A 12,712-nucleotide genomic window follows, 5' to 3' on the forward strand; every position below is an offset into this window, starting at 1 on the left:
CTGGCATTGGCTGATCTCTGCTTTGGGTGTCTTTTCTGCCTGGACAGGGAGCTCAGCCTGGGCTACAGCCTGTTCCAGGTATCACACTGATGTCTTTGATTAAAATGACATCTTTGAGACATCTTGTAGCAGCAAAGCTGTGCTTCAAGCTGAAGAGGCAGACAGAATAGAGTGGATATTGTTGTGTCCTCTGTAGAAAACTCCTGGGAGAGTAAGACCAAGTCCTGAAGCTTTCACCCAACAATCTTAGATCCCCTTGAAAAAGGCTGCCTTTTCCCTCTTTCCTTCCCCCTCCCTTAGCAAAACAGCTGAGCCTATGCCAGTCCTGGGGCATCAGGACGCTGTGCCACTCTGCTGCAGCTGCTCTGTGACAGCCTAATGGGGTCAGTAGGCGTTTGGGGCCGAGAGGAAACCCAGCACCTTTGCACACTGGAGCCGTTTACAATGACTTTTGTTGCTGATGGCACATGTTTGGTTGTACTTGTTAAATCTTGTTAAACAGGAAACAGGTTTCGAGGCGAGAGGGTCCCTTAGAGTTCAAGCTCCCGCTTTCAAATGTTCTTACAAGATGCACAATTGGCACCAACTTACAGGAAATATTTAATTGGAGTCGGAAGGCGCTAGCTCCACTGACCTTGTATTACATTCCTCTGTGTGCTCCTTTCACAATGATTTTCACCTATAGGTTAAATCAGTGATTTATTTATACCAGCCAATGATGAATCCAACACCATCAAGGGGACGAACAGACCATGGATATGCAGTGAACTACAGGGAGGAGCAAGCAGCAAGGAATAGTCTTATGAAGGAGAAGGGGCTGCCGCAAACCCAAGAGTGACATATTTATGAGTCCAGTATCGGTTGCCTGCACTGATAAGCTGTGGTCATTAAAGGAAGGAAAAGTCACCTTTGTGTATATAAAATATACAAGATTCATAGTCTGAAAAGACTTGACAGGAAAACATTAGGTAAATAAAGGATATCCCATAAAGCATAATGTGAAAATTAAATTACTTCAAAGGGAGGGGGGCTGTCTGTCCCAGCAGTGAAAGTGAGGAAAAATGAAATTCCTCTTTTCCATCTCAAAGCTGATTTGACTTTAGGGTTTTGGGTGGATCTAGACACACTGTTATTGATGTCTATAAAAAAAGCATTAGAGTCCATTACGTTGGACTGGAAATGCTGCAGCTTCCCGTAAATTTTCACTGCATGCTCACGAGGTGGTGAGAAACATGTTATGCATTGCTGCTCACAGTGGCCAAATAAAAGAAGTACTATTTCAGGGGCGAGCTGGACTTTCAACATTATTTCTAGTTTTCAGATCTCACCAGATTTTCTTTTCATCTGATTTTGGGAGCTGTAGTTGTAAAACACTTGGAAATTTTCTGCCCTCCTCCCCAGACTTTTCTTTTCTGGTGAGTGAAACATATCCAGGATCCACCTATTTTTACTTTAACTGGTTGGTGCACCTCCAAAGCTGAGGAAATGTTGAAACATCAGGGAGAGGCAAAAGGAGGGACATTGAAAGAGTTCACTTATTAAACTACTCAGTAAAAAAAATAATGGGGGGAAGAGAAAGAGAAAAAGAAAGATAATCCAGTATTTTAAAACTTCATAATCAAAAAGCAATTTTTAAAAAATTTATTTTTACAGAATGAACAATTTCACAAGTAAGAGGTCTGCTAGATGCTGTCCCCATGGAAGGCATGCACAGCCCCTGCCTTGCATATAGGTGGCCAACAGGTGAGCAATGTATGGGTGTGCAGCCTCAGCAACAAGTCCGTGTGGGTGCAGCCCTCAGCCCCTCCAAAGCTGATAACCAAAAGCCTCACTGATGCCCAGGGTCTTGGTAGTGTTTTTGTTGGGGAGGAGCTGATTCAATCTGAACCAAACCAGTCTCCTTTTTTATTTTAAACCTTTATCCTGAAGACACAATCCCCACAGTTGTTAGGTAGATCTGAATGCAGCTTGTAGTCACTATTAAGGTCATATTGATTTTTTTCCCAACAGAATTCACAGATCAACATCTATTTATAAATGTGACAGTCTACTTTATTTGTCCATCTTAATGGAAGTCACTTCCCCAGTGTGCTGTGGGATTTTGGAGGCATAACTTAAGCAAAGAGCTCAGCACCAGTTCTTTGGGTTTCTGTTCCCAGGGTCACGTGCCAGAGTTGCTGATCCAATTGAAAACCATTTGATTGTGGTGCATCACACAAGCACAAGTCTCTCTGGTGCCCAGTCAGGGGCCGAGGAAAGAGAGGTATTTATTCAGCATAGCCTGCTTTTTGCACTGGAGTTTGCATCAACGCCTCTTCCCATCCACTCTTCTGTTTCAAATCTTTACAGGTCTGGTCACGTTACTGTCACATCTCAATTTGCCTGTGAAGCCCTTTGCTCTCCAGGAGCTGACAGTGTCCTCTCCAGAGCATCTCCAGCCCCTCAGGATTCTGCATCAGGCAAATGTACTGAGCATTATTATGGATGACCACTGAAGGGAAGAAAGGGACCAAGAAGTTTATTCTGGGCAAACTGAACTGAATCAGTGAGGGTCAAACTTCATTATGTTTGCAGACCAGTTGTCTACTGGCATCACTTTTGCACATCATTACTACTATTAAAGGGTCACCATAAAGAGCTCTTCTCCCATTTTTGAAATGTCCACATCATAGATGCACGGTGTTAAACTTAGAAGTTTCCTTTCCAAGTCAAAACAAACACAGGGCTTTCTGATTTTGGCAATCAAGGTTGCTTCAGTGACCTTCATTGACCCGGCTTTTACCAGACAAAGCCCTTGGTCTTCTGGAGCTGCCTTGTCCTTCCAAGTGCATGGGAGGAGGTCTCTTATTTTTATCATATATCTTGGAATTGAGCAAGGCAATCACTATCACAGCCAGGTTTGAACTTAGGAAACTGTGACTAGCAAAACAATAAATCACTGATTTTCCACCTCTGGAAATACAATTTAGTTCAACTGTGTCACCTTTATCCACAGCCCTTGGGGATATTTCTTTATTTGTAAGGGGTTTACTTTCAGAACTCTGCATGTGATCCCCCATTAGATAAACAAGGTGAGATCCAGAAGAGAGATCAGTTTTGCAAGAAGCCTGCTAGATGAGGCAGCTTCATTTCATTTGATTGAGAATTTTTCTTTTATTCACACTTTGGCCCTTTGCTGATGTCTCAGCTCCCTCTCTAATAAATAACTGGTCCACATCATTAAACTGCTGCACATAACTCAGAGCAATTTGTTACTGTTGACAATGTCTGTGCAGCAGGGGCCCAGGAACAGACCAGCATGGAAGCAGTAATACCTCCCACTCTTCAGGAACATGATTTCTGCCTGATTACAGCAGGGGTCATTGGTAGGACAATGCAAAGAAGGTCATATACAATTGCCTCCACACAAATTGTATGTGCTGCAAGATACTCACATGAGCTGCTTTACCCAGGAGTATCTGACAGGAGAAATCAGTTCTGTGATATCAACAACAAAGATGTGGCAGGACATTAAAAAAAAGTAATACATATTAATAATAACCAGAACACAATGAAAGTGTCTGAACACTTCATACAGCCCTGGGCCCAGAGGGTAGTTTAGAATTCCTCTAGAAACAATGATATAATAAATCCAGTAGGCCTAAGGTCCTTCCAAAGATAAGACAATAAACACAGTCTCGAAATACTTGGTGAGACTGTAACATTAGGAGCCATGTGTAGTTTTAAAAAGAATGAGAAAGGACTACATTTTTTCCCCCCCCTTGATCCTCATCTGTCTGTCCTTCATGAACACTGAGCAGCACAAAGAGGACACATTCTCATGGCATGGTTACTTTGATGGCACCCACCACAAAGTAATTATCTGAGAGTCAAGATGCAGGGAAAGAAGTAGTTTCAGGGTCTTTGCTGGAACAGGAGAGCTCAGCTGTCCTCTGCCTGCAAAACAGTTTGAGGGTTAGCTAAGGGTATGTGGCACTATGTACATGGGGCACCTACTTTTTCTCTTCCCAGAAAGGTCATGAGAGCTGAGGGACAAGGAAAAGCATCTCCTGGTCTTTGGAAAAAAACCCCTCATCCTTGTACATGCCAGTTGCTCCAGTTCAGCAGGGCCTTTCTCGGCTTTCCTTTGTCTACACAGTTATCAGTATATAGTGCCTAATGCACCTTTCTCGTTATAGCCACCTTCCTTGGGAGCCCTTTCAGATACACGACATGGAGAGAGGAAGCAGAGGGAACATTATTTCTGTACACACTCTGGTCTTCCATTGCCAATTAGCAGGTCTCCGTGGATGTTGGTGTTTGAGCCTGGAAACCCTGGGGCTCAATGTAAGAACATCAAATGGAAGGTGAAAAATAGGTCAGCAGAACAACTGGAGGGCAACTGTGGTTTCCCAGGGCTGTAACATCTGGGCTTAGTGGCACAGTGTGCCAGTGCTTTCCAATTTCAAAGCTGTCTTATTTGTTTCTGTGGGAATTTCGGAGAAGTTTGTTATTTGCTGTTGGTTTTGTGTTTTTGTTTTGCTTTTTAACAAAGCACCTTTAGAAAGAGTATGCTTTCCAAAAAGACATTGTTTAAGGTAATAATACAAGAGGGAAAATGGAGGATGTGGGGTAAGGCAAGAAAGTAGCAAAGCAGACAGAATCTCTTCAGTTGCCCTCAACACAAAAACACTGGGTCTATAGGGTTTGTTATGGATTAAAATCAAGAGGGCCTCCTAGAAATTTTCACATACATTTCATGGAAGACCATTTATTCGAGCATAAAAGAAAAACCTCATTTTATTTCTTGAAATGTTATGTTGTTGTTTAGGATCATGGGAGAGCCAAGCAAGGAGGAATACCAAACTCCCAGAGCTCTCATGCACAAAGCAGAAAGATCTATGGCAAATTGGATGTTGGCTATGGCTGCACTAATGATCAAAATAAAGGCCATTTCCTGAGGGAGTTATGGAAGCCTTGAATAAAAGACACGGATTGCCCAGGACCCTCACAGCCTCCACCACTTGGTCTTTGGCAGAACTGGCTTGCCCATTTCTGAGGAGGCAGTCAACTGGAAGAGGAAAGTGATACAACTCAAATTGGGGAAATGAAGGTAATTTGAGCTTCTTGGCTCCGAATGCAACAGGAAGCAGCAAAGGGAAGATGAGGGAGCAAGGGGGAAGGCCGGGGTTCAGACAAGTATAACATCCCATGGCTCCACTCTGTGAACACAAGAGCAGGCTTCCTGCCCTGTATGCCACCACTTTGGCAAATTCTGGGAAGGGTAAGAGTATAAAAGGTGGCCAAGCTGGTGATGGACCCTTCCTACATCAATCATCTGCAGAAAAGAACAACAAAAAGCAAGCCTGCTGTCTTTGACATCAAGCAGAAAGATAAACTCTAATATCAGAAGGGGCAGGCAGAAGATCCTCCCTTTCCCCATCCTTTTTAAGATTTTCCTTGATCAGTCGATCATTAACACTAATATGCAGGTACGTCAAATAATGCACAAGGTTCAGATAGTACCAATGGTAACCAATTAATTGTAGGAAGGCAATAACAAACTATTCATGAGAGGTTGATATTAAACTAAAGTTACTAGTTTTACTTGCATAACTTGTATTAGTGACATCTTATTGGGCAAAAGGGTGAACCCAGGCAACTTAAGATGAGGACAAACTTCACAAGATGGTGGCATTCACCTCATTCTGGATGTTTCACAAACATCCGGATACTTAAGAAAATCTCATGAAAGAAGAATTTTGCAGGGTATCTCTCTGCCTCGTAACACTTGCTGTAACACTGATCCTCTGCATTAGTCGCACAAAATAAAGGAGATACACTTAAAAAGTCAGACACAGCTACTTGTCTTGCTGGATCAAGATCAAATCTCTTGAGTTTCTCAAAGGGAACTAAATGAAACTAAAAATCACAAGTTCTCATGTGATTTCCAGTATTTCCTATCTTGAGGCAGGCTACAAATCTTTCTTGAACATTTAATGGCACTACACCTTGCAAGCTAATTCTGGTCAGACAGTATTTCCATTAAAATGGAAAATAGTTCATGTGAGGTATCTATGCATGTTCAAACTTCAAGTTTCAATGTAGGCTTGGTTCAAGTCTGGGCTTTTAGATTAACTTTGCTTACTTACTTATTTTTAAGCTATATTCATTTGCCTTCTCTTAACATGATTTTTGACATGCTTATCCTTTCCTGCTCTTGCCCAGCATTTCCAAACCTGCTAAATCTGCCCCTTTTACCTAACTTATTTCTCTGGAAAGAATGAGCCCCTCCTCCTTCCTCCCCCTTATCCCTGTGTAAGTAACATCCATCACTGTATCAACACCTGACTGAGCAGCACTAGGGAAGGGTCAAGGTATTATTTCCTACCCTTGACAGGTGTTATAACAACGTCGAACTACCTCAGCTTATAAAAGTTTCCATTCTACAACCTGCTGTTCATACTTTTCTTCTTTCTATTCTACCCTCCCTGGAGGTTTCTTGGCTCTGCTTGTGCCAAGGCAAAAAGCCACTCACACTTCTGCAAGAAAAAAAGCAAAAGACAGACTTTCCCCACATTGCACAGTGCCAAGAAGAGCCACTGCACATGAGAGCAACCTCAGGGGTCTTCTGTGATAGCCACAGCTGGCATTGCGCCTCATGGGTCAGGCATTGTCTGAGGCACGATGCTGGGAAACCCCCCACCAAGCAGGGCCATGCTTGGACAGAAAGAGGAGATCCAGAGGTAAAAAATAACCACACAGAGACACAGGACAGCTTCCCAGACACCAAATAGTTAGTCCTTGTCCAATCAACCCACATGTGCACTTACAGAACTTACTTATACTGGCAACATTATAACCAGAACTAGGAAACCAGCACTGCAATAGACTCTGGGCAGATAACAGAGAATTTGAACTATTGGGGTGCCAATTTGGTTGCAGCAGGTAAAAAAGTCAGAGGTGATAACAAAATGCCAGTGCCAAGTAGAAGCAGTAGTACAGGCATGCACAGCTCTCTGGAGTGCTCTTCAGGGAGATGTCAGATATTCTTCTTCTCGCTGCCTTCCTCACTGTCCTTTTCTGCCTAGCATAAGTGTCCAGACTAAACTAGGTTAAATCACTCCTTGCAAATATATCTCTATGGCCATCAATTAATCAGGACAATTAGCTGAAACAGAACATCTAACTTTCAAGTAAGTGGGATTATTTCCTCCCTTGGGATGCAGATGCTTAGATATTATTCAAAATTTCTCATTTTCTACAAGATGTATTTCCCATTAGCTTCAGCATTCAGAGACACAATGCAGCAGGTCATTTGTCCAAAAAAAAGAGGAGCTACTTGGCGGGGCTGCCTTTTAGGACTCTCCACCCCATGTACACCCTTCCCTTTAGCAATGATTCCTTCATGCAAATCAAGCAATTACTCCTGAGCACACCAGTGTCCGGGCATGAAGGTTATGCCTGGTCTTAACCTCAGGAAATGCAAGGAAATTTGTATATTCAGAAAACAGTGTGTGGAGAAAGCATACGGGGAGGTGAGAAACTGTATTTTTTAAAAATCATTTAATATGATTATATATTATTCTACATCCTCCATTTTGCATGATTTGGGCCATTTTGTTGGGTGTTTTATTCCCCACGAAAAAGCACTGTACTTAAGCAGTAACTTAGTATATCTTGCATTCAGTTGATGATAACCATTATGGAAAATCTGCAGACTTGCAGCCTCAGAAACAACCAAATAGTTAAAGATTGACTGGACCTGTTCAGAGGTAGATTGACAATATTTCTGGCATTCTGAGGCTGGCAAGCCAGTGGAGAGGATCCCAGCACAGCCCCAAGCATTAGTTATTTCTACTTTCCACCTGGACTCCTGCAGACTGAGAGGTGAAATAAATGACATTACAGTAGCCTTTGTCCATCAGAGGCATCCCTCGAGCTGAAGAATGCTTGCAAAGACTACCTTTTTAAAAAAAAAAAATCATCTAATTAATTCCTTAATTGTGATTAGTTGTTTAACTTAGTTTGGCTATAATTCATAAAGTGAGTTTAGACATCTGTCCAGCAGAGACACTCACAGCTTCTTTGACAGTGGCACTGAATCTCCTTATGCACTGGTAAAAGTGCTTTCAGTAAAACCCAGAAAGAAACTGCAAAAACTCTATGCAGAGGACAAAGAAAAGGCTAAAGTCAGCATTTTATCTGACAGACTGTCTTCAGGAAATGCCTGTGAAAACAGTTTTGGAAAGGAATAGCTGATCTGGCTGCAGATATTCCCTGAAATAAGAAAGGTGCAAAATCCTGGTGCCTTTTTTAAAAATTTTTTTTAAAGAAAACAAAATAGTTCTCACCAGAAGAAAAGTATTCTGCCACCCCTCAAAGTCAGAGTGCCTTATTAGGGGTAAAGTATTAGAAGATACAAAGTTGACAGGAGAAGGATTCATATACTTGTAAGAGCAAAAGGAAATAGCTCTGCATGAAAAATGAGGGAATGGAAAGGGAGAGACAAACACAAAGGAGGCCACTATGATGTTGAAGTGTTTACCTAGCTAGGCTCTTTCTGAATCTCTGAGTGCCATCATCACAGTTTTCCTCATTCTCAGAATTTTTTATGTGGGTTTTTTTGCTTTTTTTTTTTTAATTGACAGACAGTTGTACCCATGAAAACCTGAACCCTGATCTGCTCTGCTGCATACCTTCTCTTCTTCACTCACTTGATGGCATGTATTCTGCGGGAGAAAGAAACAGATGGAGAGCTGGCAGGTGTCATACTCCCATTAAAGACAAGAAATATAGCTGCAAAGGTCTTTTAACTGTTATAACCTCCTGCCTAACCACTGCAGTTAACCAAAGCACTGTAAGTGTTGCTCCTAAAAATGAGCTCCCCTTCTTTCCTCATATTCACACTTACTCAAAACATACATGCCTCTTGCAATGGCAGTGGAATTGATCTCACCTTTTTCTGGGGGCAGAAGTTGAGTGGAATGCAGAGTAGACATATCTGCAATGCAAATGATACCCTAAACGTGTCTCCAAAAAACAAATGCACAGCACATGGAAGCCCTGACAGATGTACTCTCTCCTGAAACCTGGGAGCAGCATAAATAACACTGACCTCACTGTCAGCACACAAAGTCCTGCAGCAACACTATCATAGGGACACATTTGGTTGCAGGGGGATGCTGACACATAAGAGGGCACCATCTACTCCAGTTTATTCTTTATTCTCCGTTTCTTTAAAGACAGTAGGAGGCTCCTGGGGATGAGACATGGAGAGGTGCTCCCATGCCTGGAGCTGGAGGAGTGATCCATAGGGGATCCTATGGCTACTTGGCTGAAAGGGCAGCTCAAAATTTCCCTCAATTGCGGTTTATGGTTTCTTGGGAGGAGGGGCTTTCGATGGAGAACAAGGGAGTTGATGCTATAAAACAGACTGTGAAGTCAAATGTCAAGTTTTATGGCCAACATGAGTATTTGTAGGAGCATATTCCAGATTGCCCAGGCTGTTGCATAATGGGATGGCTCTTACTGAGCTAGGCAATAGTGGGATCGTGCAAGCAGCATAGTGAAAGCAGAAGATCTGACACATTACAGGCAATACTGGGGTTGGGATCACACTGGGGTTGGGTGTTTGGGGGCTGTAGAAGCACTTGCATTTTAGTTAGCTGTGGCCAGTTGTCAATCTCCAGCTGTAACTACTGGGTTGCAGGTGAGGGAACCTGAAGCAATGCTCAACAGCTTTGGGAAAAACAAAGACCTCGACAGGATCCTTATACAGGGGAATCCTTCCCAGAGCCCCTTAAAATGTCTGATATATTAAATACTTGTAAGCTCAGGTACTGGATGAAGCATGCCTGGAAATTGTATTCTAGAAATGAAGTGGCAGCCTGCCATCCAAGTCAGCCACTTCAGCATCCATGTCTTCCTCTCATCTAGTGCCAGAATCAATCAGCCAAACCAGATTTTGATCTGCTATAGCTGTTACTGGCATGGAAATGGGAAGGGAACCATCCCAAACAATAACAACAAAATTAATATCTCTTTAGAATCTGTTTAAGCAAACGGGCACAATAACCCAATCCAATCAAAAATTAAAAATGATGCCTTTCAACAGCAGCAAATGGAAGATAAGAACTAGCCTTTATCAAGTCCAGAGGCCTCCTGGACAGAAGGAAAAACAAGTGGAAGATCAAATGGATTGTGGGTCAAATAAAGCACTAGTCAAAGAGGTTTGAGCCAAACCACAGGACACATTTGTCAAGCTCTTAAAAAAATAGAAATGCAGGATCAAAGCAGAAGCACTTTGCAAATATTAACATTTGTCACCTACTTTTACTTTTGATGTACTTCATTTTGAAGACATTTTTCCCTTTTCTCTCTTTTTTTTTAAACAGGATAATCTAATCTTTCAGTACACACACTCGCCTCCTTCAAAAGAAACACAATGACAATATTACTGGAACATGGAAGACTTTAATAAGAACATATTAAAAGAATCAATGTATGGAAAATAAATAATAAAAGCATATTAAGCAGCAGTAGAGGGAAATGTTGTTGACATTGTTGTCAAATATTCTAATATAAAGGTTTTGGTAGTTCTCCCAACAAAATATAAATGAAACAATAAGTCCTTGATTAACAGAATAAAAATATGGCTTAAAAAGATAAAAAATAAATTTAAAAAAAACTTGAAAGCTCCATCTGGCGGATTTTCAGCTGTGTGTTTGTCCCTGCTACACCAGCCCTGCAGCTCATGTCCTTCACACAAAGACAGCAAGAAGAGTTCTAACCCAATGGTGTACTAATGTTTCTGCAAGATTGGGTTACAGCTTTGGTTTCTTCCACCCTTCAGTCAGAAGGTTTTCATGTCTCCACTGACATGCCAAGCCACAGGACTGTAGAGGGATGGAGCAGCACTGAAGGACTTTCATCATTGGAGGACCTTCAGCATGTGTTGAGAGCAACCTCCTGCACACTGAGAGATTGCAACCTTCTGCAAGCTGCGGCCAAGGTACTGCTTTGCATGGCACAAGATACACAACAACAACAATGCCTCAGGCTGAATTTAGGAAATTTGGTAATTGTCAAGTGTGGTAAATCATCTTTAAAGCAAACACTCTCAAAAGCAAAGCGATAAAGTTCATTACCCCATAACAAGGCAGTAGCGAGGAATACAGTGAGGCTGTGGGCAGGGTTTCAAAGCAGCACCATCACATTGGGTGAGATACTGCTGCCTGCTCCTGACAGGATTTCTGAGACTGCTGGCACCAGGGCGACAGGCCAGTAATCGTTAACAGGGGAAGTCTGTCTGGTGCCTGCTCTTTGTTCCAGCCCCACTTTCATATTTGAGAACCCTTATGGTATACTTTCTATTCACAGCAACATTTTAGCCTGTCGCAAGTGTGGCCCCAGTGATTATAGTTAGGCAAATACAGCAAGAACCCACACATGCTTGAGCGCTTCAAAGTGTCTTCTCCCCCCCCCGCTCAGTTTCCACTTGTTAATATTTGACTGAGTCTGTAGTTTGAACAAGTACTTCCCAAATATATTTCAGCTTTCAAAAAGAAAAAAATAAAAGCCTCGGAACATTTATGGTGTTCAGAGCATTCATGGCTGAAACTCGTTCTGCAAGTTCAGCCATCTGTCCTGCCCGTCCTTGCACAACCGTTCCCTTGTAAAATGCAGTCCCTCATCTTATTGGGGAACTCACAACACTCCTGGCACCACATTCAGTTCCTGGATATCTCACCAGGATGACTTCTTGGAAACAGTAAAAGCAAGGAAGAAGCTAGGAAGATGTGGCTCAAGATGCTTACAGCTGCAAGGAGGAAAGAGGCATTGAAATGCAGATAACAATCTCTCCAGGGATCCACCTGGAGGAAGGACATATCTAAATTGGAGATTGTGATCGCCTCCACAGAAAGATGATGATGGGACATATGCTTCTGACTATGTGAATGGGAACTGCAGTACTAGTAGGAACATCAGAGATGGGCCAATGTAATTATTACTCAGATTAACAAGTGGGATAATTACCATTACTAACTGTTATCCACATAAAAGAGCTTGCAAAGCGGATCTATTCTTGCTATTCACCGTTGGAGAAATGTACCTGGAATTTAACCAAAGCTGGAATACACAGGGTCCCATTAACTCCAGCAGCGGCCCTTCCAAGCACTTTATGCAGTCTTAGCACAGGTGGTTCAATACAATTTTACAAATTGTATTTACAAAGGCTTCTTCATTCTGCTTTTGGCAATATAAACCATTTTAAAGGGGATATCAAAGATACCATTCTGATAGAAGCTATAACAATTGTTCTTATGTGAATTTTTTTGTCTGTTTTAAATCTCCTTAATCCTATGACTGGACAAATGTGAAATCAGAGAATTTTACAAACCCAGCTTCTTTTTTTTTTTTCAGTCATGCACATATATCAGTCCTGGATTTCGTATTTCCATACATAACACTATTCCCTGTATGGTGGTATTGTTTGTTCACCAAGTTTGGCAAACAAGGACCCTACAATATTAATAACAAGGCAGCTCATTTTCCCTTTGAAGAAAAGCTCTTCTTTAAAGATAAGCTTTATGATATATGTAAATAATTGTGTGTTCTTAGAAATTAGAGGCATTTTTTAACATGAAAATGCGACATTATTATACTAACCACATGATCCCACACTGGCCCTGCAGATGTCCTGGGTGAAGGCACAGTTTTGTTGAGGTGA

General features: G+C 41.9%; 1 long non-coding RNA gene across 1 annotated transcript in view; it reads left to right on the plus strand.

Moving 5' to 3' along the window:
- Positions 1-11,033, plus strand: part of LOC113963845 — a 34,418-nt gene extending 23,385 nt beyond the window's left edge. The window contains exons 3-6 of the long non-coding RNA XR_003532978.1: positions 1,654-1,743; positions 4,179-4,357; positions 5,018-5,092; positions 10,377-11,033. This is a non-coding gene — a long non-coding RNA (uncharacterized LOC113963845). The remainder of the gene's footprint in view (positions 1-1,653; positions 1,744-4,178; positions 4,358-5,017; positions 5,093-10,376) is intronic.
- Positions 11,034-12,712: the final 1,679 nt, after the last annotated feature.

The sequence above is a fragment of the Neopelma chrysocephalum genome, unplaced genomic scaffold, assembly GCF_003984885.1.
Source record: "Neopelma chrysocephalum unplaced genomic scaffold, ASM398488v2 Primary Assembly neopelma1_22, whole genome shotgun sequence".
NCBI lineage: Eukaryota > Metazoa > Chordata > Aves > Passeriformes > Pipridae > Neopelma > Neopelma chrysocephalum.